At 36.2% G+C, this 27,143-nt stretch overlaps 1 long non-coding RNA gene across 1 annotated transcript; it reads right to left on the bottom strand.

Annotated features, from left to right (window-relative positions):
- Window positions 1–310: 310 nt before the first annotated feature.
- LOC145518625 (uncharacterized) lies at window positions 311–3,000 on the bottom strand. Its single transcript, XR_014063045.1, has 2 exons — window positions 2,830–3,000; window positions 311–1,451 (listed from the first exon to the last, which is right to left on the bottom strand). It is a non-coding gene; the product is annotated as an uncharacterized LOC145518625 (long non-coding RNA).
- Between the last annotated feature and the right edge of the window lie 24,143 nt (window positions 3,001–27,143).

Here is a 27,143-nt window from a genome sequence, read left to right as displayed (position 1 = left end):
AAGAGCTAAATATCAGATCAAAGGAGGAATACAAGGATAAAATTCTTAAAACCTGATTATTGTCTTGTACTCAAATTACATAATTTAATAGGGCTAAATTGTTGATTGATTATACTATTGCAATGTCTTCTCTAAATGATGAAGGTCTTTAGCTCTCCCTCAGTGTAAATGTTCTTATTACTTTATCATGTATTTGACAGCTTTACTAGTTTAACTCTTGTCAAGAACTATGCAAAGTACTATAGATACAAAGATGACCACTATGTAAGGGAATATAACAGTTACGAAAGAATATGCATACAATCAGTTAAGCTCAATAAAATTTGCTGAGTTTAGTTACAAAGGCTACAATATATGCAATGGGAACACAGAGGATTGAGCAATTACATACATGGGAAACTAGGGAATGCTTTATTGAGAAGGTAATATATAGATGTCCCCTGAGGAATCAGTAAGAAAATTTCACAGCCATTAAGAAGGAGAAAAGAGATAGTTCACTGAATGATATAGGGCATGAGTTGGACAAGCAGCAGCAGGGATGGAAAGTTATCTTCTGTTGTACAATCATAACATTCTCATCGGAGGAACTGGCATGCAACAAAGTGGACTATAACATGCTAAAACATGGATAATATGCTCTGAGAGCCATATACCTGCTGTGCATTGGGTACATCTTCTTGATTTCTGTCTTTTTTATTCAGTATCAATGCCATCATTTATTTGTCTTTCTGAGGACACCTTAAGCAAAATATTATAGCCAGTCTAATAAAGAGACTACAAAGCCTTCATTTATAATTCTTATGTCTTATTCTTTAAGATAATGTATGTAAATTGAGCCCAAACAATGAATCTAAACTGTATTCATGTTCGAAATGGAAAACTATATAATCTCATTCACTCATTGGCTCATCCATTCACTCACTCATGTTTATTCCTTTTTTTTAAATTTAGTCACTCCCTCAATACACTTTTATTTTGCATTTGTTGTTGTTCAGTTGCTAAGCCGAGTTTGACTTTTTGCACTTCATCATGCCCAGATTCCTTGTCCTTCACTATCTCCCAGAGTTCACTCAAACTCATGCCTATTGAGTTGGTGATGCAATCTCATCCATCTCCTTCTCTGTCACTCCCTCCTCCTCCTGCCCTCACCCTTTCCCAGCATCAGAGTCTTTTCCAATGAGTCAGTCTTTGAAACAGGTGCCCAAAGGATCGGAACTCCAGCCTCAGCATCAGTCCTTCCAATGAATAATCAGAGTTGATTTTCTTTAGGACTGACCGATCTCCTTGCAGTCCAAGGGACTCCCAAGAATCTTCTCCAGCATCACAGTTCAAAGACGTCAATTCTTCAGCACTCAGCCTTCTTTAAGGTCCAACTCTCACATCCATACATGACCACTGGAAAAGCCATAGCTTTGACCTTGCAGACAATCTCCCAATATATTATGCTGGATCTGTGCATAAAGAAATCAACAGACTTAGTCCCTGCCTTACAGGATTTACATGTGGGAGATGGTAGTGGGATGTGCATTCAATCGACCTTGACAAAATTAATTATTCAATTAAAATCATATTGAGTTCTACAAAGGGCATATACATGTTGTTTTATAAAAGCATAAGTGGAGCTAAACTTTCTAAACAGAGAATATTTCCCAGAGGAAGACAAAATAAAGACTGATATTATTATAAAAGAATATGGTTCCTCCTTCAGCTGCTGTTATTAATATTTAGTTCAGACTAATTATCAGAGAATTCTATCTTCCATATGCCTAATCACTACTCAGTTTGGTTGCATTTAGTCATCATTTTTAACACCTTTTTTTTTTTTTTTAAAGCAAATGTGTTTATTTTAGATTCAGTACCTCTCCCTCCTCTTGCCTGACATCTAGTGGAAGAGATAATCAGTGGGAAAATCACTAGGGTGAAATAAATGAAAAGATCAAATCACACAGGGGAAACAGCAAAGGAATTATCCTTCCGAATCACTCTATTTTACAGAAAGAGTAAGTGTCCACATTTCATTACAATAGTACACTTATCTGTGCTTTAACTATATATTTTAAGTTTAATATATTTCCCTATAAAATTCTCTAGTACTTAGCTAACCATATTCTTCACTGGTTGCATCATTGGCAGAAAAGTAGCTTTCACCTCACTAAGACTTTCTTCTCTTGCTAATCCTGAAATATAACATGCATATATAATTTAATGTGATCTCAAACGGACTTATTCAAGCTTTTCCTAGAATATGAGGATGCTATTAAATAGTGTTTAATTTTTTACAAAATTTAATTTTCAAACTCATGTAAATAAGGATAAATCAGCATATGGATTTCAAGGTTAAGAAATTGATTCAAATATCATACAAAATACATGCACTTTACATGGGAAGTTAACCAATGTATCACTGTAGCCAAAGTATAGAAGTAAATGTGAATACCCTTAATAACAGAGGTGAAATTTACTTCTAGGAAAATAGAAGTAGTTGTTGACTTTCATAATTTCATTACCAATAGCTCTTTATTGAAAATATGAGATAAAACAAGTATTTGGTATTTGCTCTGGTAATTTTAGATCCTGGAGAACCAAATAGCAATCCACTCCAGTATCCTTGCCTGGAAAATTCCATGGACAGGAGAGCCTGGTGTGCTACAGTCCATGGGGTCGCAAAAAGTCGGCCACGACTGAGAGACTGAGCACATTTTTAGATCCATCGTTATGTGCGTGTGTGCGTGTATGTGCACACAAATATGTCTGTTTACCTTTTAAATAGTTTTAAAGTTTCTCATTGTAAATAATTAATTCTATAGGGAGCTTTTTATATATACTTACAAATACTGAAATTAGAGGCTTCTCAGGTGGCTCAGCGGTAAAGAATCTGCCTGCCAAGGCAGGAGTCACAGGAGACATGTTCAATCCTTGGGTTGGGAAGATCCCCTGGAGAAGGAAATGGTAACCCACTCCAGTATTCTTGCCTGGGGAATCCCATGGACAGAGGAGCCTAGTGGGCTACACGGTCTATGTGGTCACAAAGAGTTTGACATGAATGAGCAATTAAGCACTGCTGCTGCTGCTGCTGCTAAGTCACTTCTTCAGTCGTGTATGACTCTGGGAGACCCCATAGATGGCAGCCCACCAGGCTCTTCCGTCCATGGGATTTTCCGGGCAAGAGTAATGGAGTGGGTTGCCATTGCCTTCTCCAACTAAGCACTAATGAGATTTAAAACTAAATTTTCAAATAATTTCAGATACAAATACATTAGTCTGTTCTATAAACAGGCTTATGCTGATTAGTAAAGTAGCAAAATGAATGTACTGATATTTCTCTTTAGAGAGCTAAAAGTCTCTTTTTATTATCTTTCATCTACATATGTTCACTAATTATATTCTGTTTTCTCTGATTTTGCTTTTAAAATTTGATGTCTTTAGAAAATTTTATTATTTCATTTTGCCTATGTTTGAAGTTATTGTTTGTTTTCATTGTTATTTTGCTGTTTTTTGAAAAAGGAACTCTAAAAATGTTCTCTATGGCAGTGTGTAATGATCATAAGAAAATTATAGTCAAAAACTCTTATGAAAAATATAATGGATAAAATAGGTTATACGGGGTTAAGAGAGTCTCTGTAATTGGCAATTTTCTTTAAATTAAAAAAAGCATTTTCAAAAACTGATGAGGCATTTGAAAGGGAAAACATAAAGCTAATAAAATAGGCACTATTAAAAAAGAGAAATGAAAAAAAGTTTAAGAGCGTTGGAGGTTACAGGAAACAAATTTCACTAAATGCCAATTACAACAGTAGACTATATCTTTAGGCTAAATAAACAAATATTTTGTGAAAAATACATAAAAGCCCATACAATTTTAACATTGTAGATAGCTAACATACTCACCAAAGTTGAGTACCCCAATGGGGAATAATAAGGGCTAATTGTCATCAACACAAAGAAACTAGCAAATTAGGTTAAAATGCCTGTGAATCCATATGTTACTTAGGGGGAAAAGAAAATGACTGAGTCTCTGAAAAATACATATACTTTAAAAAATACCTTTAACTTAAAAAATTAGACTTCAAAAATATCAGATGAAAGCAGAACTGCATCAGTCCTTTTGAAGCCTACAAGCATATTATAATTTTCTAAAAATAATGTTAGCTATGTAATAGTTAAAAAGGGCCTTGATCCTTTTTAACTGGCTTGAGAGCATGAAACTGTAACATATTAGAAGTTAAACATATGTAATTTTTAATGCTGTGCTAAACTGAATTCCATGAAAAGATAATTTATTAATTCAATATATTTACTATACACTTGCTTCCCTCGTAGCTCAGTCGGTAAAGAATCTGCTTGCAATGCGGGAGGCCTGGGTTTGATTCCTGGGTCGGGAAGATCCCTTGGAGAAGGAAATGGCAACCCACTCAAGTATCCCTGCCTGGAGAATCCCATGGACAGAAGAGCCTGGCAGGTCCACGGTGTCGCAATAGTCAGACATGACTTAGCGACTAAACCACAACTACCACCACCACTATACACATGTCATGTAAAGCCTTGTCTACATAAGTGTGATATGATCCAGATCCTGTGAATGACATGGTATTGTAAAAAAAAAAAAAAAGTCCATGTTCTCTCTTAAAATGAGAAGAGAATTGATCTGGCTTCAACCAATCTGACATTTAATAAGCAAACTTTAAGCTATACTTGTGGAGTTGAGTTTCTTAGGAATTATGTGTGAAACCTTTAAAAGGAATATATGCAGGTGAAGATGAAGAAAAATACTGGACATTCTTGAAGGTATAGGGTTATATAGATTTGTTGTCATAGTACTTTCAAGTTGTTATCTCAGATAGCTTATGTACAAGCGTGTTTTTGCAAATGAACTTCTGGATCAATCCTGATACAGGTGAAGTGAGAGGGTGAGGAGTTTCAGTGGAATTGCTCTAGTGAATATGTCTCATTGCTCTACCTAAGTTGCTTAAATACAATCACATACTTCTATCACTTATAAATCTGAGATCTATCCAAACCTCGGAAAATTCACCAAAAACATTCAACTTTTATATATGGCATGTCTGTTAGCTTTTCAGTTGGTTGGGTTGTTCATTATTCATTGCTAATTCTCTGCCCTTTTCTGAGAGTATTTGTATTTAGACACTCATCCTTTGAAAAAAGAACAAATAAACAATGCTTTGTCTTACATACTGCAATCTGTAAGTGTTTTTTAATTGTCTAAGAATAATGGCCAATTTCTAGATCATATTAATAAATCATAATTAGAACTGTACAGTTGATAATATCATAATTGATCATTCTATTTTGCACAGCACCCACTCTTGAATAAAAAAGGAACACTTTAGAAATTAGCACTATGTTTAGTTGAAATATTAAAAATAGAGTACTTAAAGAATTTTTCTCAGAGGAATAAATAATTAACAGTTTTGATATTCAATTAATTATGAACTAATCATAATATTTTTAAAAAATAGTAATAAAGGTGAAAAAAGAACTTTTAGATTGACTTATAGATCAACTTAATTGCTAATAACCAGGAAAAATTAATAGCATATAATAGAATCCACTTTTTATAATCCAGTCTGACTTAGTACAAATAAAGAATAATCATTGCTATTAGGAGAATTCTATCCTGCTACATTACCAAATGCTTCTGGAGCCATTTGTGCTTTTCATTAATTTTAACCTTACTCTTATTAAAATGATAAAGACTTAACCAAAAGCCATTATTGCATAAGATTTACATATTTAAGATCAGTTATGGCTCCACTTATATTTTCTTAGTTTATATGAAACTGACCTCTCTCCTTCCCCATTTAAGCAATATGCTATCACCAAAGGAGATCTGAGCTGATATAGCAATTGGTCACATGTTTATTTTTAATATTGTCTCAGAAGATCCTCACACAGCCAGTGTCAAATTCAGCATTTAATTTGACAACACAGCAGCTTAATTAACATTTTCACACATATAGAAAATGAGAGGGAAAGCATGGGTTCACAAAGGTTGAAGCAAGTCAAATTTCTGAGAATCAGGTAGCGAAGGATATTGGAGACAGCCAGGTCACATTTGTGGGTGTGTGTTTGTGGGGAGGAGTAAGTTATAGAGCTTTCTCAGCCCAACAATCAATACAATAGAAAGTATAAATACCAGAGAAAATTATGTGAATACTGAGTCATTCAATCTGTTCTGCTAGGAAAATGTGAAATCCCTATGCTAAAAATGAAAGATAATTCAAAAGTATTTTTACACTTTGCTGGCTTATGTTACATTACAAAATGTCTGTATTGTTTAACCTATATTGAATCTTTATTCTTCCCATTCACATTACTTTCTAGCTTTTATGAACATACTGTTTGACCAATTAGTCTCCAGATATCTTGCTCTTGATCTATCAAAATTTAATCTGCAGTGAATCAATCTCTTCCTCAGTCAAATATGTTTAACAAGCTTTTATCTATAATGGTTTGCTAATTAACATTCCCTCTTTTTGCCAGTGAACTACAGTTATCAAGCAAAAAATATTGATTCAAAAGTCAACCACTTGCCTACCCAATTACTCCCGTACTCTCTTAGGAATGTGTCTTATTACCTATTACCAAATTAAAATTGTTGTTTAAAATGTACTATTACAGAGATGAAAACACAGAAGGGGATCATCAGCTATTCATGTGTTCAACAAACAGTTAACAGAACTGGTAAAGCTCCATGAGACAGTGGAGGAGGGATGAGCCTGGTGTGCTCAGTTCCTAGGGTCACAAAGAGTCTGAGACAATTTAATGATGGAACAACGACAACAAATTGGTAAAACAAAGTTGAACAAGAGAGATTGGCTATTTACCTTAGAAAGCTAACATTTAAATGAGGTGGACAGAACTTCAACAACTGGAAAGACAAATGATTTTTCAGAAGATAAAAAGCCTAGTATGGAGGTTCTTTAAAACATTAAAAACAGAGCTACAATGTGATCTAGCAATCCCATTCCTAGGCATATATCCAGAGGAAAACATTTCAAAGGGGTATGAAAAAAAAAAAAAGATATATGCACGCTGATATTATTGTAGTATTAACTACAATAGCCAAGATATGAAAGAACCTAAGTATCCATTGACAGAAGAATGGGTAAAGAAGATGTGGTACATATACACAATGGAATATTAGCCATTAAAGAATGGGATAATCCCATTTGCAGCTGCATGGATGGACCTGGAGATTATCATAATTTTCATACTAAGTGAAATAAGATAGACAGAGGAAGACAAATATATAATATCACAGGAGGAGAAGGGGATGGCTGAGGATGAGACAGATGAATGGCAGTAATGAATCGAAGGACGTGAGTTCGAGCAAGCTCCAGGAGATGGTGAAGTACAGGGAAGCCTGGCATGCTGCAATCCATGGGGTTGCAAAGAGTCAGAAACGACTGAGGGACTGAACAGCAACATATGCAGAAGAAAAAAAGGATACAAATAAACTTGCTTACAAAACAGAAACAGAGTCACAACTTAGAGAAATAATTTATAGTTATGGGGGCATGGGGGATGGGTGGGGGAAGGGATAGATTGGGAGTTTGGGATTGACATTTACACACTGCTGTATTTAAAACAGATAATCAACAAGGGTCTACTGTAAAAAAATGAAAAAGGACTGAGGATGAACAAAACCTGACAAGTGAATAGAGGAATGTAGGGAGGTCTTAAGGATAGAGAGATCAGAAAGGCTCTCTTATATGGCAAAGTTTCAGCCAAAATCTGCAGGAAAGGGGAGAGTTCTTCTAAGGGAAGAAGGATACAGTAGTGTCTAAGGCACAGGCAAACTTGATCTGTTCAAGGTGCTTACAGAGGGTCAAAAATAATATGGTCAGGGGAGTGAGTGCTAGGTGATGAGACCAGGTTTCTTGGGCTCAAAGGAAGAAGAGATTAAAGGGAGAGAATTGGATTCTGTTTTGAGTGAGATGAGAAACTTATTTGTAGATTAAGCACAAGAGATCCATATTCTTATATACATTACAAAAGGACTCCTCCACTGTACAGCTTCTCTATGTCTTTTATTATTTGATTATTAACTTTCTCCCTGTCCTCTAAGCATAAGGCTAGGGCTTCCTCTTCAATGGTTAATCAGAACACTTTTCTAATTTTCTGACTCATTTCCTTTATAATACTTCATATGTTTTAGTGTGTTTGTCACGTATATTCAAGGATGGGTCCCATATAGGATGCACAGGTCAATGTAAACCCAGAAGAATGAATGGCATTTTTTTAAATCAGTTTTCAGCTGGTAAATCTCTCTCTTTTGCTCTCTAACTCTCTTTCTCATACACGGACACACACACATATACTTGTGAGTGTGCCTGCATAGAACATATAGGTATAGAATATGTATGAAATGTTTGGTTGGAATTGTGCATAAGTTGGGAAAAAGAATGGACACCACTCTTGCACACATTCAGTAAGAAAACCTCTTAAGAGCTCAGCAATGTTTCTTCAAATGTGTGAGATTAAGTGCAAGCATTTGGAAGGCACAACAGAAAGGGAAGCAAGTATTTAGAGAAATTTTCTCATTGTCTAACTCCCAGGCAAGGAGAAAAGTTATCAGGAGTAAAAAAGAAAGTAAATGTACAGAAAATATTTTTATCAGGAATTGTGATCCGAGGATATGCCTAAACATACTCATTTTCACATTTAAAATCCTTTGATATGCTTTTAGCAGCATAAAGCCTCTTAAAACATTTTTTTTTTAATTGAGGCATTCTAAAAAAGTCAATTATCAAAAGATCTTCAACTAAATACAATGAATAAAAAAACTGTTAACATAAAGAATTTAGGTGATCTCTGCATATATATTTCTTTTTGCAATAAGATTTACATATAGTTAGAAAGAAAAGATCAGATGTAATAGATGCTTTCTCAGACAAGGTAGAACCAGTACAACTATCAAAACCTGAGAGAGAAGAATGAGTAGAGTATGACAAAATAGATAAAGCTTTCTAAAAAGTCTTATAATTATGAATAAATGGGGCTTCCCTCATGGCTCAGATGCTAAAGAATCTGCCTGCAAAACAGGAGACCCTGGTTTGATCCCTGGGACAGGAATATCCCCTAGAGAAGGGAATGGTTACCCACTCCAATATCCTTGCCTGGAGAATCTATGAACAAAGAATCCTGGCAGTCTACAGTCCATGGGGTTACAAAAATTCAGGCATGACTGAGCTACTAATATTTTCACTTTCAGATATAAACCAGATTCTGCATTAAAAAAAGAGAGGATGAAGGAAAAGTTACTGGAAAATTGAAACATTGTTTAGAGTAACAAAGGGGAATAGGGATAATTTACAGAAGTGTTAGTGTAAATGTTGGAGAAGGAATGGCAACCCACTCTAGTATTCTTGCCTGGAGAATTCCATGGACAGAGGAAGTTGGCAGGCTACAGTCCACGGGGTCACAGAGTTGGAGGTGACTGGGTGACGAACACTTTCACTTTAGTATAAATGTAACCAAAGATGGGCACAATAAAGGCCAAAAATGGCAAAGATCTAACAGAACCAAAAGAGATTAAGAAGAAGTGGCAAGAATACACATAAGAGCTATACAAGAAAGGCCAAAATGACCAGATAACCAGGAGAGTGTGATCACTCACCTAGAGTCAGACATCCTGGAGTGTGAAATCAAGTGGGTCTTAGGAAGCATTACTACAAACAAAGCTAGTGGAGGTGATGGAATTCAAGCTGAGCTATTTCAAATCCTAAAAGGTGATGCTATTTTAGGTGTTGCAGGGAACATGACAGCACATTTAGAAAACTTAGCAGTGGCCACTGGACTGGAAAAGGTCAGTTTTTACTCCAATCCCAAAGAAGGGCAATGCCAAAGAATGATCTCTGTGCTGTGCTTAGTGGCTCAATCCTGTCTGACCCTTTGTGACCTCATGAACTGTAGCCCGCCAGGGTCCTCTGTCCATGGGGATTCCCCAGGCAAGAATATTGGAGTGGGTTACCATGCCCTTCTCCCAGGATCTTCCCAACCCAGGGATGGAACCAAGGTCTCCCGCATTGCAGGTGGATATTCTTTACAGTCTGAGCCACCAGGAAAGCCCAAGAATGTTCAAACTGTGGTACAATTGCACTCATTTCAGATGCTAGCAAGATTATGCTCAAAATCCTTGAAGCTAGGCTTCAGCATTATGTGAACCGGGAACTGCCAGATGTACAAGCTGTATTTAGAAAAGGCAGAGAACCCAGAGATCAAATTGCCAACATCCACTGGATCATAGAAAAATCAAGGGAATTAAAAGAAAAATCTATTTCTGGTTCATTGACTGCACTAAATCCTTTGACTGTGTAGATAACACACAGACACACACACACACGTGGAATTTTAAAAGAAATGGGAATACCAGACCACTTTACCTGTCTCGTGAAAAACCTGTGTGCAAGTCAAGAAGCAACAGTTAGAACCTTACATGAAACAATGGACTGATACAATTTGGAAAAGGAGTGCATGAAAGCTGTATATTGTCACCCTACTTATTTAACTTATATGCAGAGTAGGTAATGTGAAATGCCAAGATATATCACAAGCTGGAATTAAGATTGCCGGGAGAAATATGGACAACCACAGATATACTTCCCTTGTGGCTCAGCTGATAAAGGATCTGCCTGCAATATGGGAGACCTGGGTTCAATCCCTAGGTTGGGAAGATCCCCTGGAGAAGGGAAAGGTTATCCACTCTAGTACTCTGGCCTGGAAAATTCCATAGACTGTATAGTTCATGGGGTCACAAAGAGTCGGACATGACTGAACGACTTTCACTTCATGGATATGCAGGCTGACACCACTCTAATACCAAAAGGTGAAGAGGAACTAAAGAGGCACTTAATGAGGGTGCAACAGGAGAGTGAAAAACCTGGCTTCAAACTCAACATTCACAAAACCTGAGATCATGGCATCTGATACCATCACTTCATGGTAAATACATGGGGGAAAAGTAGAAACTGACAGATTTTATTTTCTTGGGCTCTAAAAGCACTGTGGAGGGTAACTGCAGCCATGAAATTACAAGACTCTTGCTCCTTGGAAGAAAAGCTATGAAAAACCTAGACACAGTGTGTTAAAAAGCAGAGACATCACTTTGCCAACAAAGGTCCTTATAGTCAAAGCTGTGGTTTTTCCAGTAATCATGTATGGATGAGAGAATTTGATCGTAAAGAAGGCTGAGCCCCAAAGAATGATGCTTTTAAATTGTGGTGCTGGAGAAAACTCCTGAGAGTCCCTTGGACTGTAAGGAGATCAAATCAGTCAGTCCTAAAGGAAATCAACCCTGAATATTCATTGGAAAGACTAATGTTGAAACTGAAGCTCCAATAGTTTGGCTACCTGATATGAAGAGTGCTACTCATTGAAAAAGCTCTGATGCTGGGAAAATGGAAGACAGAAAGAGAAGGGGGAAACATAGGATAAGATGATTGGATAGTATTACGGACTCAATGGACATGAGTTTGAGCCAACTCTGGGAGATAGTGAAGGATAGGGAAGCCTGGCATGCTACAGTCCATGTGGTCTTAAAGAATCAGAGAGGGCTTATCTACAAAACAACAGCAACAGCCACTAGAAAAATATCCAAACCTTCTCTAAAAACAGAATATACTTTAAAGAAAGAACAGTACAAGGAATTCCCTGGCTTCCAGTGATTAGGAGTCTGCACTTCCACTGCTAGGGCCCAGGTTCAATTCCCTGGTTGGGAACTCTGATTCTGCAAGCTGTACAACACAGTCAAAAAAAGAACAAAATTAAATTATGGAACTGAGGTTAAAAATTAATAACGTTGACAAAATAACTATAAGTAGTTTCAACTCATTGATCAAAAATATTTTCAGATTGATTCTCAAAGCAAAATCTAAAATCATTCTAAATGAAAGTAAGACACCTAGAGATGCTTAGAAGGTTAAAACTAGAATAATAAAATGAATGAGGCAAAAACCTTTTTTTTGTGATACAACCTACAAATAACAATGAAGACTGTATGTTATTACAGAGTGTATGTCATTAATTATTCATCTAGAAAACAGTACAACTCTAATTGTCATAAACCTGAATCTAAGAGACGTAAGGGAGAAAAAAAATAGTATCAATAGATGTCATCAATATACCTCTCTCAATCCAAATACAAAAAGTGAAGGAAAAGGTAGGGTTGAGTAGATCTAAACCACATAATTATAATAGATAGAGAAGATTTTATACATAGTTATGGAACTTGGATCCTCTCATGGTTAATTTTATGTTTCAATTTGGCTGAGTCATGATGCCCAAACAGTTGGGCAAACATTATTCTAAGCATTTATGTGAGGGTGTTTTTGAATGAGATTAGCATATAAATTGGTGGGCTTTGAGTAAACCAACTGGTCTCCATAGAGCCTCACCCAATCAGTTGGAGGTCTGGTGGAACTAATTGACTGATCCACCCTTGAATAAAAGAGAATTCTGCAGATAGCTTTCAAACTTGAGTTGGAACATCAGCTACTCTGGGTCTCCAGCTTGCTAGCTCACGCTGGAGATTTTGGACATGCCAGCTTCTATAATTGTATGAACCAATTTCTTATAATAAATGACTCTGTATAAGTATACACCCTATTGTTTCCATTTTTCTGAAGAACTGTCACCAATAAATACTTCCAGTAAAAAGAACTGCTTCTTTTTAAGAATTGTGAGAATATTCACAAACAATGAAGGAAAAATGGTTATACAATTAACCCTTAAAGAACATGGGTTTGAACTATACAGGTCCACTTTCATATGAAGTTTTTTCAATAAATGCATATTATCTACACAGCATCATACTATCTGTGATTGCAGTTAGTTGAATTTATGGATATGAAATCATAGATATGAGAGGGTTCACCATAAATTATGCATGGATTTTTTGAGGGTGTAGGGAGTCAGTGCCCAACTCCTGCATCATTCAAGTTTAAACTGCTCTTTAGTCTACTAATTTAATAGGTCACAGACATTAAATAATAATGAGAAAATGGGAGAATTCAAGGAAGGTTTCCCTGATCAAAACATTTAACATAAAGCATATGAAGGAGCCATCTCTACAAAAGTTGTTGGAAGAACTCTCTAGAGAGAAGATGCAGCATTTAAAATTCCTTTGGATGGACAGAAAAGAAAAAAATCAACATTTTCTAGGAAAATATAGAACATGTGTGGCTTGAGCACTTTGAAAGGAGCGGTGACATAAAATAATAAAGTAGAAGGAGTGGGCAAGGACTATACCATATAGATCATATTGGGGAAAAGAAAGTAATTTATTCAAAGACTAGTCATTATCATGTGATTTTAAAATAGTTTGATAGCAAATTTCACTTGATATTTAGAAAAATCATATTGTAGATAATATTTGTAGAATTAGTAAAAAATGAGGCAGAGACTAGTAATTAAGCCATAGCATCTTGTGACCAGGTTAGGTTAGAAACAGTGGTTATGCAGAGAAGTGAACACATTCAAATTGTTTTGCAGTAAGATCAACCAAATCTGGGCTTCCCTGGTAGCTCAGCTGGTAAAGAATCTGCCTTCAATGCAGTAGACCTGGGTTGGGAAGATCCCCTGGAGGAGGGCATGGCAACTCACTCTAGTATTCTTGCCTGGAGAATCCCCAAAGACAGAGGAGCCTGACAGGCTACAGTCCATGGGGTCACAAAGAGTTGAACACAACTGAGAGACTAAGCACAGGACAGAACAGCAGCCAAATCTATGGATTGGTTAGCTTAGCTACAGGGTCGAAAGATAAACCAATAATAATAGAGACAAGTGCTCAGGAATTTGCTCCTCAGTGTAGTAAATTATAGTGCGCTAGGTGAACGTTCAGAAAGAATGGATAACCAAGACTTGAGAGATCTGTTAACATAACAGATTGAAAAATATCTAAATTAATCCTAAAGTTAAACCAAAGAATGGGCAATGATGATTTCATCAAAGAAATGGTGTATATAAACACCCATTGGTTAATATCAGATAAAATAATGACTATGTGGCCATTACATTGAATCAGTTATAAGATAAGGCTGGAAAAGTAATCAGCAGCCAATCTATAAAGGACCATATGAGGAATATTATGGAATCTGATATTCCATATATCAGATTTGTATTAGGAAATAAAATGAATATTTTATGAAGAAATCTGAACATTATTCAGAAAGTAATAGATCTCTCTTAGAAATTTTTAAACTTGGGAGTGACGTGATAAGGTTTGCTTTACAAAAGACCAGAGAAAATACTATTTAAGATACAGATTAGAGAAAACAATACTGAAGGAAAAGAAAAATAGATATTTGTTGCAAGAAACCAGATGGAATAACAGTGATGCAAATTAGGTGAGAGACAGAGTATCATGGAGAAATCACATAATTTACCCACTGGTACATGATAAATGTCATGTGGTTTTATAAATCAAATCCCTTATCAATTAGACATTCAAACAGAGACCTTTATGGGGGAAAAAAAACAAAGTCACAGACTTACTTTAAAATAAAACAACACAGTTGCAAAGAAAGGAAATAGAATCAAAAACATGGTCAAAACGTTGAAATTCTTGGATATGAATAGCAAGTATATAGATGCTTACTATAATTGTCTTTCCATTTTTGTTAGTGCTTTTAAATTTATTTTAAAACATTTAAAATTAGAGAAAAAAAAACTACAAACACATAGGGAAAAAAATGTGAGTCTATCTATATGTCTTCTGTCTCCACAGTCTCTGATAGGAGAAGTGTGCTGAGAGAATGATTTTTGTACCCTGTAGTTGCAGCACATTTATGGTATTTCTCTGCATACATAATAGAGTGTGCCAGCTTTCAAAGTGAACATGGCCTGCAATGACTGCAAAAATAGTTTAAGATATAATTTATTAACAAAAAATTTCCTTAAGCAAATGAATATAATGTGCAACGTTATTTTCCCCAAAATTGAAACATTTAAAATCAATGAAAATTATAAGTATACGTGATAAATGTTAAAATTAAGAAAATATATTTTTTGTTTCACAAAATAGGCAATTCTCTAAAAGGACAGAACACATTTTTTTGGCCTCATGTGTCCCCAAAGCAACATTTAAGTTTAGAAAACAGGAAAGAAATTTCGTAGTATTTGAAGAAAAAAACCCTTCAAGGAATGCATACTATGGTGCTTTTTGTGATTAAATAGTAAAGGAAATAGATAATCAAAATCATTTTATGAAGTTAGATAAAAGCTTATAAACATCAAAGTAAAACATTCTGTAATGTATGTGACATGGGACACACACAATCCGCTTTGGGTTAACTATCTAAATTTTATAAATAAATGAAAACTGTGAATTATTTAACTCACCTCCTTGGCAAAGTGTATGCATATTTTATTTTGATTAATAATAGCTATAATTAATATTATTTTGTGATATAGTGTTATGGGTTGCATTTTGCCCCCTTCCATCCAAGTTCGCATGTTGAATTCTCCTCAACATCAGAATGGGCTGTATTTCAAAATACGGTAAGGGTAACTATTTTCAAAAGAGGTAAGAGTGTGTGTTAAGTCACTGAGTCATGACGGACTCTTTTTCAACCCCATGGACTTGTAGCTCCCAGGTTCCTCTGTCCATGGAATTCTCCAGGCAAGAATACTGGAGTGGGTAACCATTTCCTTCTCCGGGGAATCTTTCCAACCCAGGGATCAAACCTGTGGCTCCTGTGGCATCTCTTGCATTGCAGGCCAATTCTTTTACCAGTGCGCCGTGGGGAAAGCCCTATGTATATATTATGAATTGAATTTGGAGGCTACAGGGAAGTATATGTCCATCGGGCAATCTTCTTAACAGTAAATTATGAAAAAGATATTCTGTGATTTCTTAAAATGATAACAAAATTCCCTATTCATAACCAATGTCCTTATCTCAAGCACTTGGATTATTTTATTTTATTTTGTTTTCATTCTGGAAGGACATGAGATCTAGATTTGTCTTGTATACTTTTCCCTCAGAGTTAGGATTTCTCCAGAGATATATGAGTCTTTTTATAAACATCTGACAGAATGTGGTCCACTGGAAAAGGGCATGGCAAACCACTTAAGTATTCTTGACTTGAGAACCCCATGAACAATATGAAAAGGCAAAAAGATAGGACACTGAAAAATGAACTCCCCAGGTCAATAGGTGCCCAATATGCCACTGGAGATCAGTGGAGAAATAACTCCAGAAAGAATGATGGGATGGAGCCAAAGCAAAAACAATACCCAGCTGTGGATGTGACTGGTGATAGAAGCAAAGTCCGATGCTGTAAGAGCAATATTGCATAGAAACCTTGAATGTTAGATTCATGAATCAAGGCAAATTGGAAGTGGTCAAACAGGAGATGGCAAGAGTGAACACTGACATTCTAGGAATCAGTGAACTAAGATGGACTGGAATGGGTGAATTTAACTCAGATGACCATTATATCTACTACTGTGGGCAAGAATAACTTAGAAGAAACGGAGTAGCCATCATGGTCAACAAAAGAGTCCAAAATGCAGTACTTGGATACAATCTCAAAAACGACAGAATGATCTCTGTTCGTTTCCAAGGCAAACCATTCAATATCACAGTAATACAAGTCTATGCCCTGGCCAGTAATGCCGAAGAAGCTGAAGTTGAACGGTTCTATGAAGACCTACAAGACCTTCTAGAACTAACACCCAAAAAAGATGTCCTTTTCATTATAGGGGACTGGAATGCAAAAGTAGGAAGTCAAGAAACACCTGGCGCAACAGGCAAGTTTGGCCTTGGAGTACAGAATGAAGCAGGGCAAAGGCTAATAGAGTTTTGCTAAGAGAATGCACTGGTCATAGCAAACACCCACTTCCAACAACACAAGAGAAGACTCTACAGGTGGACATCACCAGATGGTAAACACCGAAATCAGACTGATTATATTCTTTGCAGCCAAAGATGGAGAAGCTCTATAAAGTTAGCAAAAACAAGACCGAGAGCAGACTGTGGCTCACATCATGAACTCCTTATTGCAAAATTCAGACTTAAATTGAAAAGTAGGGAAAACAACTAGTCCATTCAGGTATGACCTAGATCAAATCCCTTATGAGTATACAGTAGAAGTGACAAATAGATTTAAGGGACTATATCTGATAGACAGAGTGCCTGATGAACTATGGACAGAGGTTCATGACATTGTACAGGAGACAGGGATCAAGACCATCCCCATGAAAAAGAAGTGCAAAAAAGCAAAATGGCTGTCTGAGGAGGCCTTACAGTTAGCTGGGAAGAGAAGAGAAGCGAAAAGCAAAGGAGAAAGGGAAAGATATTCCCATCTGAATGCAGAGTTCCAAAAAAGAGCAAGGAGAGATAAGAAAGCCTTCCTCAGCAATCAATGCAAAGAAATAGAGGAAAACAACAGATTGGGAAAGACTAGAGATCTCTTCAAGAAAATTAGAGATACCAAGGGAACATTTCATGCAAAGATGGGCTTGATAAAGGACAGAAATGGTATGGACCTAACAGAAGCAAAAGATATTAAGAAGAGGTGGCAAGAATACACAGAAGAACAGTACAAAAAAGATCTTCATGACCCAGATAATCACGATGGTGTGATCACTCACCTAGAGCCAGACATCCTGCAATGTAAAGTCAAGTGGGCCTTAGAAAGCATCACTACGAACAAAGCTAGTGGAGGTGATAGAATTCCAGTTGAACTATTTCAAATCCTGAAAGATGATGCTGTGAAAGTGCTGCACCCAATATGCCAGCAAATTTGGAAAACTCAGCAGTGGCTACAGGACTGGAAAAGGTCAGTTTTCATCCCAAAGAAAGGCAATGACAAAGAATGCTCAAACTACTGCACAATTGCACTCATCTCACATGCTAGTAAAGTAATGCTCAAAATTCTCCAAGCCAGGCTTCAGCAATACATGAACCTTGAACTTCCAGATGTTCAAGCTGGTTTTAGAAAAGGTAGAGGAACCAGAGATCAAATTGCCAACATCTGATGGATCATCGAAAAAGCAAGAGAGTTCCGGAAGGACATCTATTTCTGCTTTATTGACTATGCCAAAGTCTTTGACTGTGTGGATCACAATAAAGTGTGGAAAATTCTGAAAGAGATGGGAATACCAGACCATCTGACCTGTCTCTTGAGAAACCTGTATGCAGGTCAGGAAGCAACAGTTAGAACTGGACATGGAACAACAGACTGGTTCCAAATAGGAAAAGCAGTACATCATGGCTGTATATTGTCACCTTGCTTATTTAACTTCTATGCAGAGTACATCATGAGAAACGCTGGGTTGGAAGAAACACAGGCTGGAATCAAGATTGCCAGGAGAAATATCAATAACCTCAGATAGTGCAGATGACACCACCCTTATGGCAGAAAGTGAAGAAGAACTAAAGAGCCTCTTGATGAAGGTGAAAGAGGAGAGTGAAAAAGTTGGCTTAAAGCTCAATGTTCAGAAAACTAAGATCATGGCATCTGGTCCCATCACTTCACAGGAAATAGAAGGGGAAACAGTGGAAACAGTGTCAGATTTTATTTTTTTTGGCTCCAAAATCACTGCTGATGGTAATTGCAGCCATGAAATTAAAAGACGCTTACTCCTTGGAAGGAAGGTTATGGCCAACCTAGAGAGCATATTTAAAAGCAGAAACATTACTTTGCCAACAAAAGTCTGTCTAGTTAAGGCTATGGTTTTTTCAGTGGTCATGTATGGATGTGAGAATTGGACGGTGAGGAAAGCTGAGCGCCGCAGAATTGATGCTTTTGGACTATGGTGTTGAAGAAGACTCTTGAGAGTCCCTTGGACTGCAAGGAGATCCAATCAATCCATCCTAAAGGAGATCAGTCCTGGGTGTTCATTGGAAGGACTGATTTGAAGCTGAAACTGCAATACTTTGGTCACCTCATGCGAAGAGTTGATTCATTGGAAAAGACCCTAATGCTGGGTAGGACTGGGGGCAAGAGGATAAGGCGACGACAGAGGATGAGATGGTTGGATGGCATCACTGACTCGATGGACATGGGTTTGGGTAAACTCCGGGAGTTGGTGATAGACAGAGAGGCCTGGCGTGCTGCAATTCATGGGATCACAAAGAGTCGGACACAACTGAGAGACTGAACTGAACTGAACTGAGTCCTTCATATAGAAGGTTTTCCTGCATAGAAATTTTCTTCCTGTACTGATCTGTAGGACTTATAAATAAGATCTGCATTCTATTTTAAAAGTCACTAAGAATTAAAATAAGATACTTACTAAGATACTTCAGTTGCCATTGTTCATTTTCAAGAATTAATATTGCATCTGCCGGTATTTATGTTCACAATGAATAGGAAACATTATAGACTGTAATACTTTTCATCCATATGGTATAGTGTTATCAAGTGCTAGTTTAACAAATTATCAAAAAATTCTTTAACAACAACTACAGTTGTTGAACATGAAAGGAACAAAATACATAGGTAGCAAGTAGCCAAAGAAGTAACATGGAATAGGGGTAGGAATGAGGAGAGGAGATTAAGTGCAAGCAATTAATTTACTGGCGTGAAAAGTGTTCTGTGTGGGGGTGTTTCTAATCTCTTTCCTCAATACTTTTGTTGATCCTTATGCCATTAAGTCAAGTGCCTACTTGAAATATATTTTTTCAGTTTTTATTTACTCAACAAAGTCTTTACTTTCTATATGCCAAGCATTGTTCTGTCTTTTACAGCTGTTATTCAACTCATTCTCACAAAATCCAATTAAGGATACATCAGCATCAGCATCTCTGTTTTATAGGTGAGGGAAAGATTGTAAGAGTGCATTTTCAGAATTTAATCCCAGAAATTTGATTCCAGAATTTGTCCCCTTAACTACTCTAACACTGTGGTGAGTCATGTTTCTATCCTCAGACCACTTACATTACTTTGGACCTATAAAGCATTTGGGGTTTCCGCAGATTGCTCAGGGCTTCTCAGGTGGTGCTAGTAGGAAAGAGCCTGCCTGCCAATCCAGGAGACATAAGAGACACAGGTTCAATTCCTGGGATGGGAAGATCCCCTGGAGAAGGAAATAGCAACCCACCCCAGTATTCTTGCCTGGAGAATTCCATGGACAGAGGAGCCTGGCAGGCTACAGTCCATGGGGTCACAAACAGACATGACTGAAGGGACAGCATCAGCAGCAGATTGCTCAGCAGGTAAAGAATCCAATTGCAGTGCAGGAGATACATGAGACTTGGGTTTGATTTCTGGGTAGGGAAAGTCCCCTCCAGGAGGAAATGGCAACCCACTCCAGTGTTCTTGCATGGAGATTCCCACAGGCAGAGGAAGCTGGCAGGCTACAGTCCAAAGGATGGCAAGGTGTCAGACACAACTAAGCAGGCACATAAAACATTGAATCTAATTTGCAGAATTCTAATGGGATTTACATTTATAAATTGATCTGTGATTAATAAATGTATTTTAGTTTTAAAAAGTATTTGACTTACATTGGGCCATTATTGCATTTATAGACTGGAAATTACTTAGTCAATTTGTATTAAACTTTTCATTAAACGTACAGTTGCTCAGTCATGTCCAACTCTTTTTTGACTCTGAGGTCCACTGAGTTCTTCTCCATGGAATTCTTCAGGCAAGAATACTGGAGCAGGTTGCCATTCCCATCTCCAGGGTATCTTCCTAACTCAGGAATTGAACTCACATCTCCTGTATTGGTGGCAGATTCTTTACCACTGAGCCATCTGGGATGACCCCATGGACCAAGCTCCTCTGTCCATGGAGTTTCCCAGGTAAGAATACTGACATGGGTATGCATACTTTCTCCAGGAGATCTTCTTGAACTAGAGATCAAATCCATGTCTCCTGAATTAAAGGAAGATTCTTTACCATCTGAGCCACCAGGAAAGCCCAAAAGTAGTATTATTATGTCTTAATTATTGTATTAAAATACAGTACCTTATTTTGTATTATAGTGTATGGTTTAATTTGCTAATATTTTTCTTTAGTTTTTACAATTTTACATAAATATTCATTTTAAAAGATTAGCTAAACATTTCTTTCTTGACGCTCGCATCCATAGAGGAAAAAAATCTTTGTTGACCTCACACAATTAAAACAGGTAGATTTCAGACAACAAGCTGTCTCAAGCAGAAAGTGATTGTTGAGATTTTAGCTAAGCTACCCCATGGTTTTACTGCCTAGTCATCCATTTTACTGAGAAAAGTGCCATCCTGGTATCTTAAACTGAGAGTGGCATTGTCTTGCAAGCACATACACTTCCTATATAACAGCCTGGAGAGTCACATGAAAAGGTAAATTTCTTCCAACAAACCTTGTGATAAACAGTCTCCTCCATCTCTCAGTGTCTTCTCCTCCCGTGTTCATTAAGTGAGACCCCCCTCAAAGTTTCCAAAACCCATTCTTTTTAGAGTGAATCGATAGATTCAGATTCTGCCTTTGCCCAGGAACCCCACAGCACTCTAACCAGAGAGAAAGAAAGTGAGTCACTCCGTCATGTCCAACTCTTTGCGACCCCATGAACTGTAGCCTGACAGGCTCCTTTGTACTGGGAATTCTCCAGGCCAGAATATGGAATGGGCAACTGTTACCTTCTGCAGGGGATCTTCCGAACCCAGGGATCAAATCCAGGGCTTTCACATTGCAGGTGAATTCTTTGCTGTTTGAGCCACCAGGGAGACCCAAGAATACTGGAATGGGTAGCCTATCCTTTCTCCAGCAGATCTTTCCAACCCAGGAATCAAACCAGGGTCTCCTTCATTGCAGGTGGGTTTTTTACCCACTGAGCCACCAGGGAAGTCCTAACCAGGAAACCTAGTTAAGGTAAGTGCCCCCAGGATATACCTCTCTCTAGGCTAGCATCCTGCCTTGACCTTCCCATATGTCCCCTCCAGACATGTCGTGTACTTCCTACAGGCCCTGTGAGTAACAAAATTCTACATTTCAGTTTCTCTTGTGGTTTCTGTTGAACTAAGGCTTCTCTCTTGAGAAACCTGTATGCAGGTCAGGAAGCAACAGTTAGAACTGGACATGGAACAACAGACTGGTTCCAAATAGGAAAAGGAGTATGTCAAGGCTGTATATTGTCACCCTGCTTGTTTAACTTATATGCAGAGTACATCATGAGAAACGCTGGGCTGGATGAAGCACAAGCTGAAATCAACATTGCCGGAAGAAGTATCAATAACCTCAGATATGCAGATGACACCACCCTTATGGCAGAAAGTGAAGAAGAACTAAAGAGCCTCTTGATGAAAGTGAAAGAGGAGAGTGAAAATGTTGGCTTAAAGCTCAACATTCAGAAAACCAAGATCATGGCATCCGGCTCCATCACTTCATGGCAAATAGATGGGGAAACAGTGGAAATTGTGGCTGACTTTATTTTTCTGGGCTCCAAAATCACTGCAGATGCTGACTGTAGCCATTAAATTAAAAGACGCTTACTTCCTGGAAGGAAAGTTATGACCCACCTGGACAGCACATTAAAAAGCAGAGACATTACTTTTTCAACAAATGTCCGTCTAGTCAAGTTTATGGTTTTTCCAGTAGTCATGTATGGATGTGAAAGTTGAACTATAAAGAAAGCTGAGCGCTGAAGAATGGATGCTTTTGAACTGTGGTGTTGGAGAAGACTCTTGAGAGTCCCTTGCACTGCAAGGAGATCCAACCAGTCCATCCTAAAGGAGATCAGTCCTTGGTGTTCATTGGAAGGACTGATGTTGAAGCTGAAACTCCAATACTATGGGGATGACAGAGGATAAGATGGTTGGATGGCATCACCGACTCGATGGACATGGGTTTGGGTAAACTCCAGTAGTTGGTGATGGACAGGCAGGCCTGGTGTGCTGCGGTTCATGGGGTCACAAAGAGTCAGACACGACTGAGCGACTGAACTGAACAGAAGGCTTACCATCCTGGAGCCTGTTTCACTTAACAAATGCTTATTTAACAAAATCCTAAGTGACACAGGTCACCTACTCTTGGAGTGCATTAGTCAGAAGAATGATAAATGATTAAGATATCTCAACTTCACTTTCAATATCTAATAGAAAACCTTTCTTCAAACAGGTATTATCAATAGGTAGTAAATCCAACAGATAAATGTCTGATGAGGAATTGAAAGCTTATATAGAGCCCATATGATATTGCAGAGACTACTTTTTGTCTCAAGGGTGAAAAAAATTACACTGTTAAAATTAATTTCTCAGGACACATAATGGAAAATAAATATTAGTTGTTCCCTGATATGGAGCAATATTGACATAATAACATATGTGACGCATTGGTGTCAAAAATATTTTCTTGGATTTAAGCCAGCTGGTAGATACATTTTTTAGCAGCTAATGAAAGTGAGAGGAGAAAAGCTAAGTGACACCATGAATATACATTTAATAAGTTCCAGAACATGGTGAATTCTACCAGCTCAAATGTCTTCAAGAATTCAATAACAAAGAAATATATTTATCTAAATTAAATAACTCAAGGGACATACTGACAAGATGAAATGCGGTTCTGAATAGAATCTTTGCTTGGGATAAATCAATTATAAAAAATATTCTCAGTACATTAGGTAAAATTTAACTTGAATATTAATGCTTTATTATATGGGATTATTTTATTGTGACTGCAAAGAATGATTTTAATCTTCTTAAATTTAAAAAGACAATAATACCTGTAAATTTATTAATGACCAAATAAGACAAATATGTATAATGCATACACATAATAAATATTCATAAAATCTTATTTGAGTTATACATACAATTGTTATGCTATATATGTATCAATATGCTACTGACTCTGTCCTTGCAACATGGGATTATGTATAGTTTATGTTGTATTTCCCCTTCTGTTTTATTCATTTGCACATTCTGATTTTTACGTATTGACCATTTTCATTACAAATTATTTTATATCTTACTATAAGGAGTTAGGTACCTGGATTTTTCGTAAAAATGTTTCCATCACTTTTTGACACTAATTTTACATCTAAAAATCTCTTTAACCATTGTGGAAAATATGACAGTAAAAAATTACTAAATTCAAAGTATACAAAGCATTTGTCAATATAATTGTCTTTTTCTCTAAGCCTATCCATTTAAAATGTTACAGAGCTTGGAGAATACAAACCCTTCATGACACGACTAAGAATGAATGATTAATTTGGTAATTCATATTAATGTTTCATAGAAATTATAGGTCACATGAATATCCAAAAGTGTATGTACTCAATGAAGCATTACCATCCAGGGATATTGAAAATTAATGGATTCCTCATCTCACTATTTTTAAAAAATAAGAACTCTGATAACTTTATAGTAACCAATAATTTATATTTAGTTTGTGTATATGTGTGTGTTATTCCACAATACCAAGAATAAAAAGTCACTTTAAGTATTGAAAGACATTAAGGATTAATCTCTTTTGATGAAAAAAATTATTGTTTCATATACAAATAGCCTCATCAACAATCTGCTTTCTTGTGCCTTTGAGAATTTAGATTTCATTTTTCAGTATTAAATTGGATTGCTTTATGAATATAAAATGACAATGAACAGTTATTCCATAATGACAGCCAAAGGAAACTTGGTGAGTTAGCTCATTCAGATTCAAATTTTAATCTGGGAAATCATATCACAGTGAGACTCTGTTTAATATTTTTTCTTCCCAGTTAAAAAAAAAAAAGGTGACCCCTCAGGAATAAAGTAGTAAATATCATTAAATTAATTTGTTTGATCAATTATATCATATGCATATTTTAAAATGTTCATAATATAATAACACAATCAGCATCTTGTGCAAACATTTTCTATCTTCACTATTATAAGTGTGTCTTTCATTTACAGTATGGAAGTGAAAGGCACTCAGTCATGTCCAACTCTTTGCAACCCCGTGGACAGTAGCCTGCCAGGCTCCTCTGTCCATGGGATTCTCCAGGCAAGAAAAATGGAGTGGGTTGCCATTCTTCTCAAGAGGATCTTCCCAAGCCAGGGATCAAACCCAGGTCTCCTGCATTGCAGGCAGATTCTTTATCAGCTGAGCTACCAGGGAAGCCCCATTTATAGTATAAACATTTTCATTTTACTGAATATGAACATATTGTTATTAAGAATAGTAAGCAATGCAAAAGTACAGTAGACTTAAGAAAAACACCTGCCTAACAATTCCTTAATGTCAAATCCTATCCACTTATTTGCATGTATTTTAAATATAGTCAAAAGAAATAACATACAGATTTTAGTACAACATTCTGAACTAAATGTTTTAATCGTATGAGTACTTATGATTTTGCAACTGTCCTGCAGCTTAGGCATAATTATCCTCATTTTGCAAATGATAAAAGTAAGACAAGGAACCAACATTTCCCAAAGGCATACACAAAAATTAAACAAGAATATTTGAGCTTACCTGTGTAATTTCAGGGTCCATTGTAATGTGCAGCAAAATGGTATACCAAAAGTTTCTTACCATTGAAAATGAGATTTTCTCAGAATAAGTTATTTTCATCTGAATAACTCTCACAAGACAAATATTGAAAGGGATTTTTTCAAATATTTATCAATTAGCTTTTATTCATTTGCTAATTTTGCATAATATACTATAAAAGAATATTTTTTGGATATATTCTTTCAAAAGTAATGCTGCATTAAAAGATATATTTTGCCACAATAACTATTTATCATATTTGTTTCTTCTACCATGTCAATAAGGGGAAAATCAATGAAGACAAATAATCAACTATAGACTCATATAAGTGTTGTGATTATTTCATACTATGGTTGCCTTGTCTCATCACAAAGACCCTGTGTATTTAGTGAGAAAGGTTATAATTTTCACATTAAAAAAATCATGTACATAAGCAAATAAAATGTGTTAATAGAATTTACAATATTGACTAAGTTAAGCAGCCTTTTCAAAGTCAAATAAATATGGTAGATTACACATATCATTTTCTCAGCTTTTGCTTTTTATTTCCCATATCAATTCCAAAATGATTCCCCACAAATGATACTATAATTTCATTACTTTTAATATTTCACTGTCATGCTAAATACAAGTTAGTTTACTTCAAGATATCATAACCCCTTTTAGTGTCTTATAAATATATATTTATTAAATTTTAATTATGCTTCATAAATCCTAAATCAGTTTTCACAACTCTAATTGCATTTTATGTTTCTTCAAGAACTTCTGTGATTATTATACAACCTATGAAATGGCTCACTACTATTTCAGATCTTCCTTTGTGATTATTTTAAATTCACTTTTTCACATGTATTAATAAAGCTTCCAGGTGTATATATGTTATAGATGTGTTTTTACTTCTTTTTTATTCTCCTAGACTTGTATTATTCCTACACATTCAGTTCTTCTCCAGAAAGTCATCATTTTATTGAAGCAATGTGAAAAGGTTTTCCTAACTTGAATAGATCTTTAAGCCAAAAAAAAGAGAGAGAGAAAATGTAAACAATAGGTTAATGTCTGGAGAATTTAGCATTCACAGGAAGCTATGAAGATAATTCTATATGAAATATTAAAGAAAGGCAACATTCAATATTGTATATTGAAAGATGAAATGTGTAAAGCCTATATGGAAATAAAATACCAGTGATATAATGAAAAAGGACAAAAGTCTCTAGGAATAAAATTATTATGTGTAACAAGAGTTATATAAAGCATTTGAAGGACTCTCACCTTAAAATCAAAGCAAGTAGAATATACCTTAGTGCCTCTCAAAACTATTTTGCACAATCAATATTTTGAAGAATAAAAGATAAGAAATTCAGCCTCCACTGCAGCAATGTTTTTAAAATATAGAAAGGAAATATGTGTTTTGCTGGAAGGGCCCACTTTTCTCTTTCTGTGATAGCAGTATTTTTTCTATTTAGCAATATAAATGATCCTTACCTTATCCTGGGAATGATCCTGTGTACATATGTCTTAATCTGTTCAGACAGAAAAAATAGTCTTTGGAAATTTGTTGGTTCATTACTTAAACATTAAGTGCTTATATATTGCCCTTTATGCCTTCTTGAAGTGTACTGTATTAGTGGTTACTGAATGCAGAAAAATGAATGAGGAAGAAGAAATGTTCAAACTTTTCAGAATATGTGTGTATATATATATATATGTATATAC

This window comes from Giraffa tippelskirchi, chromosome 8, assembly GCF_054371585.1.
Source record: "Giraffa tippelskirchi isolate mGirTip1 chromosome 8, T2T-mGirTip1v1.2.pri, whole genome shotgun sequence".
Taxonomy (NCBI): Eukaryota; Metazoa; Chordata; class Mammalia; order Artiodactyla; family Giraffidae; genus Giraffa; species Giraffa tippelskirchi.
The sequence above is the reverse complement of the archived record's forward strand: the minus strand, read 5'-3'. Positions and strand labels throughout refer to the sequence as shown.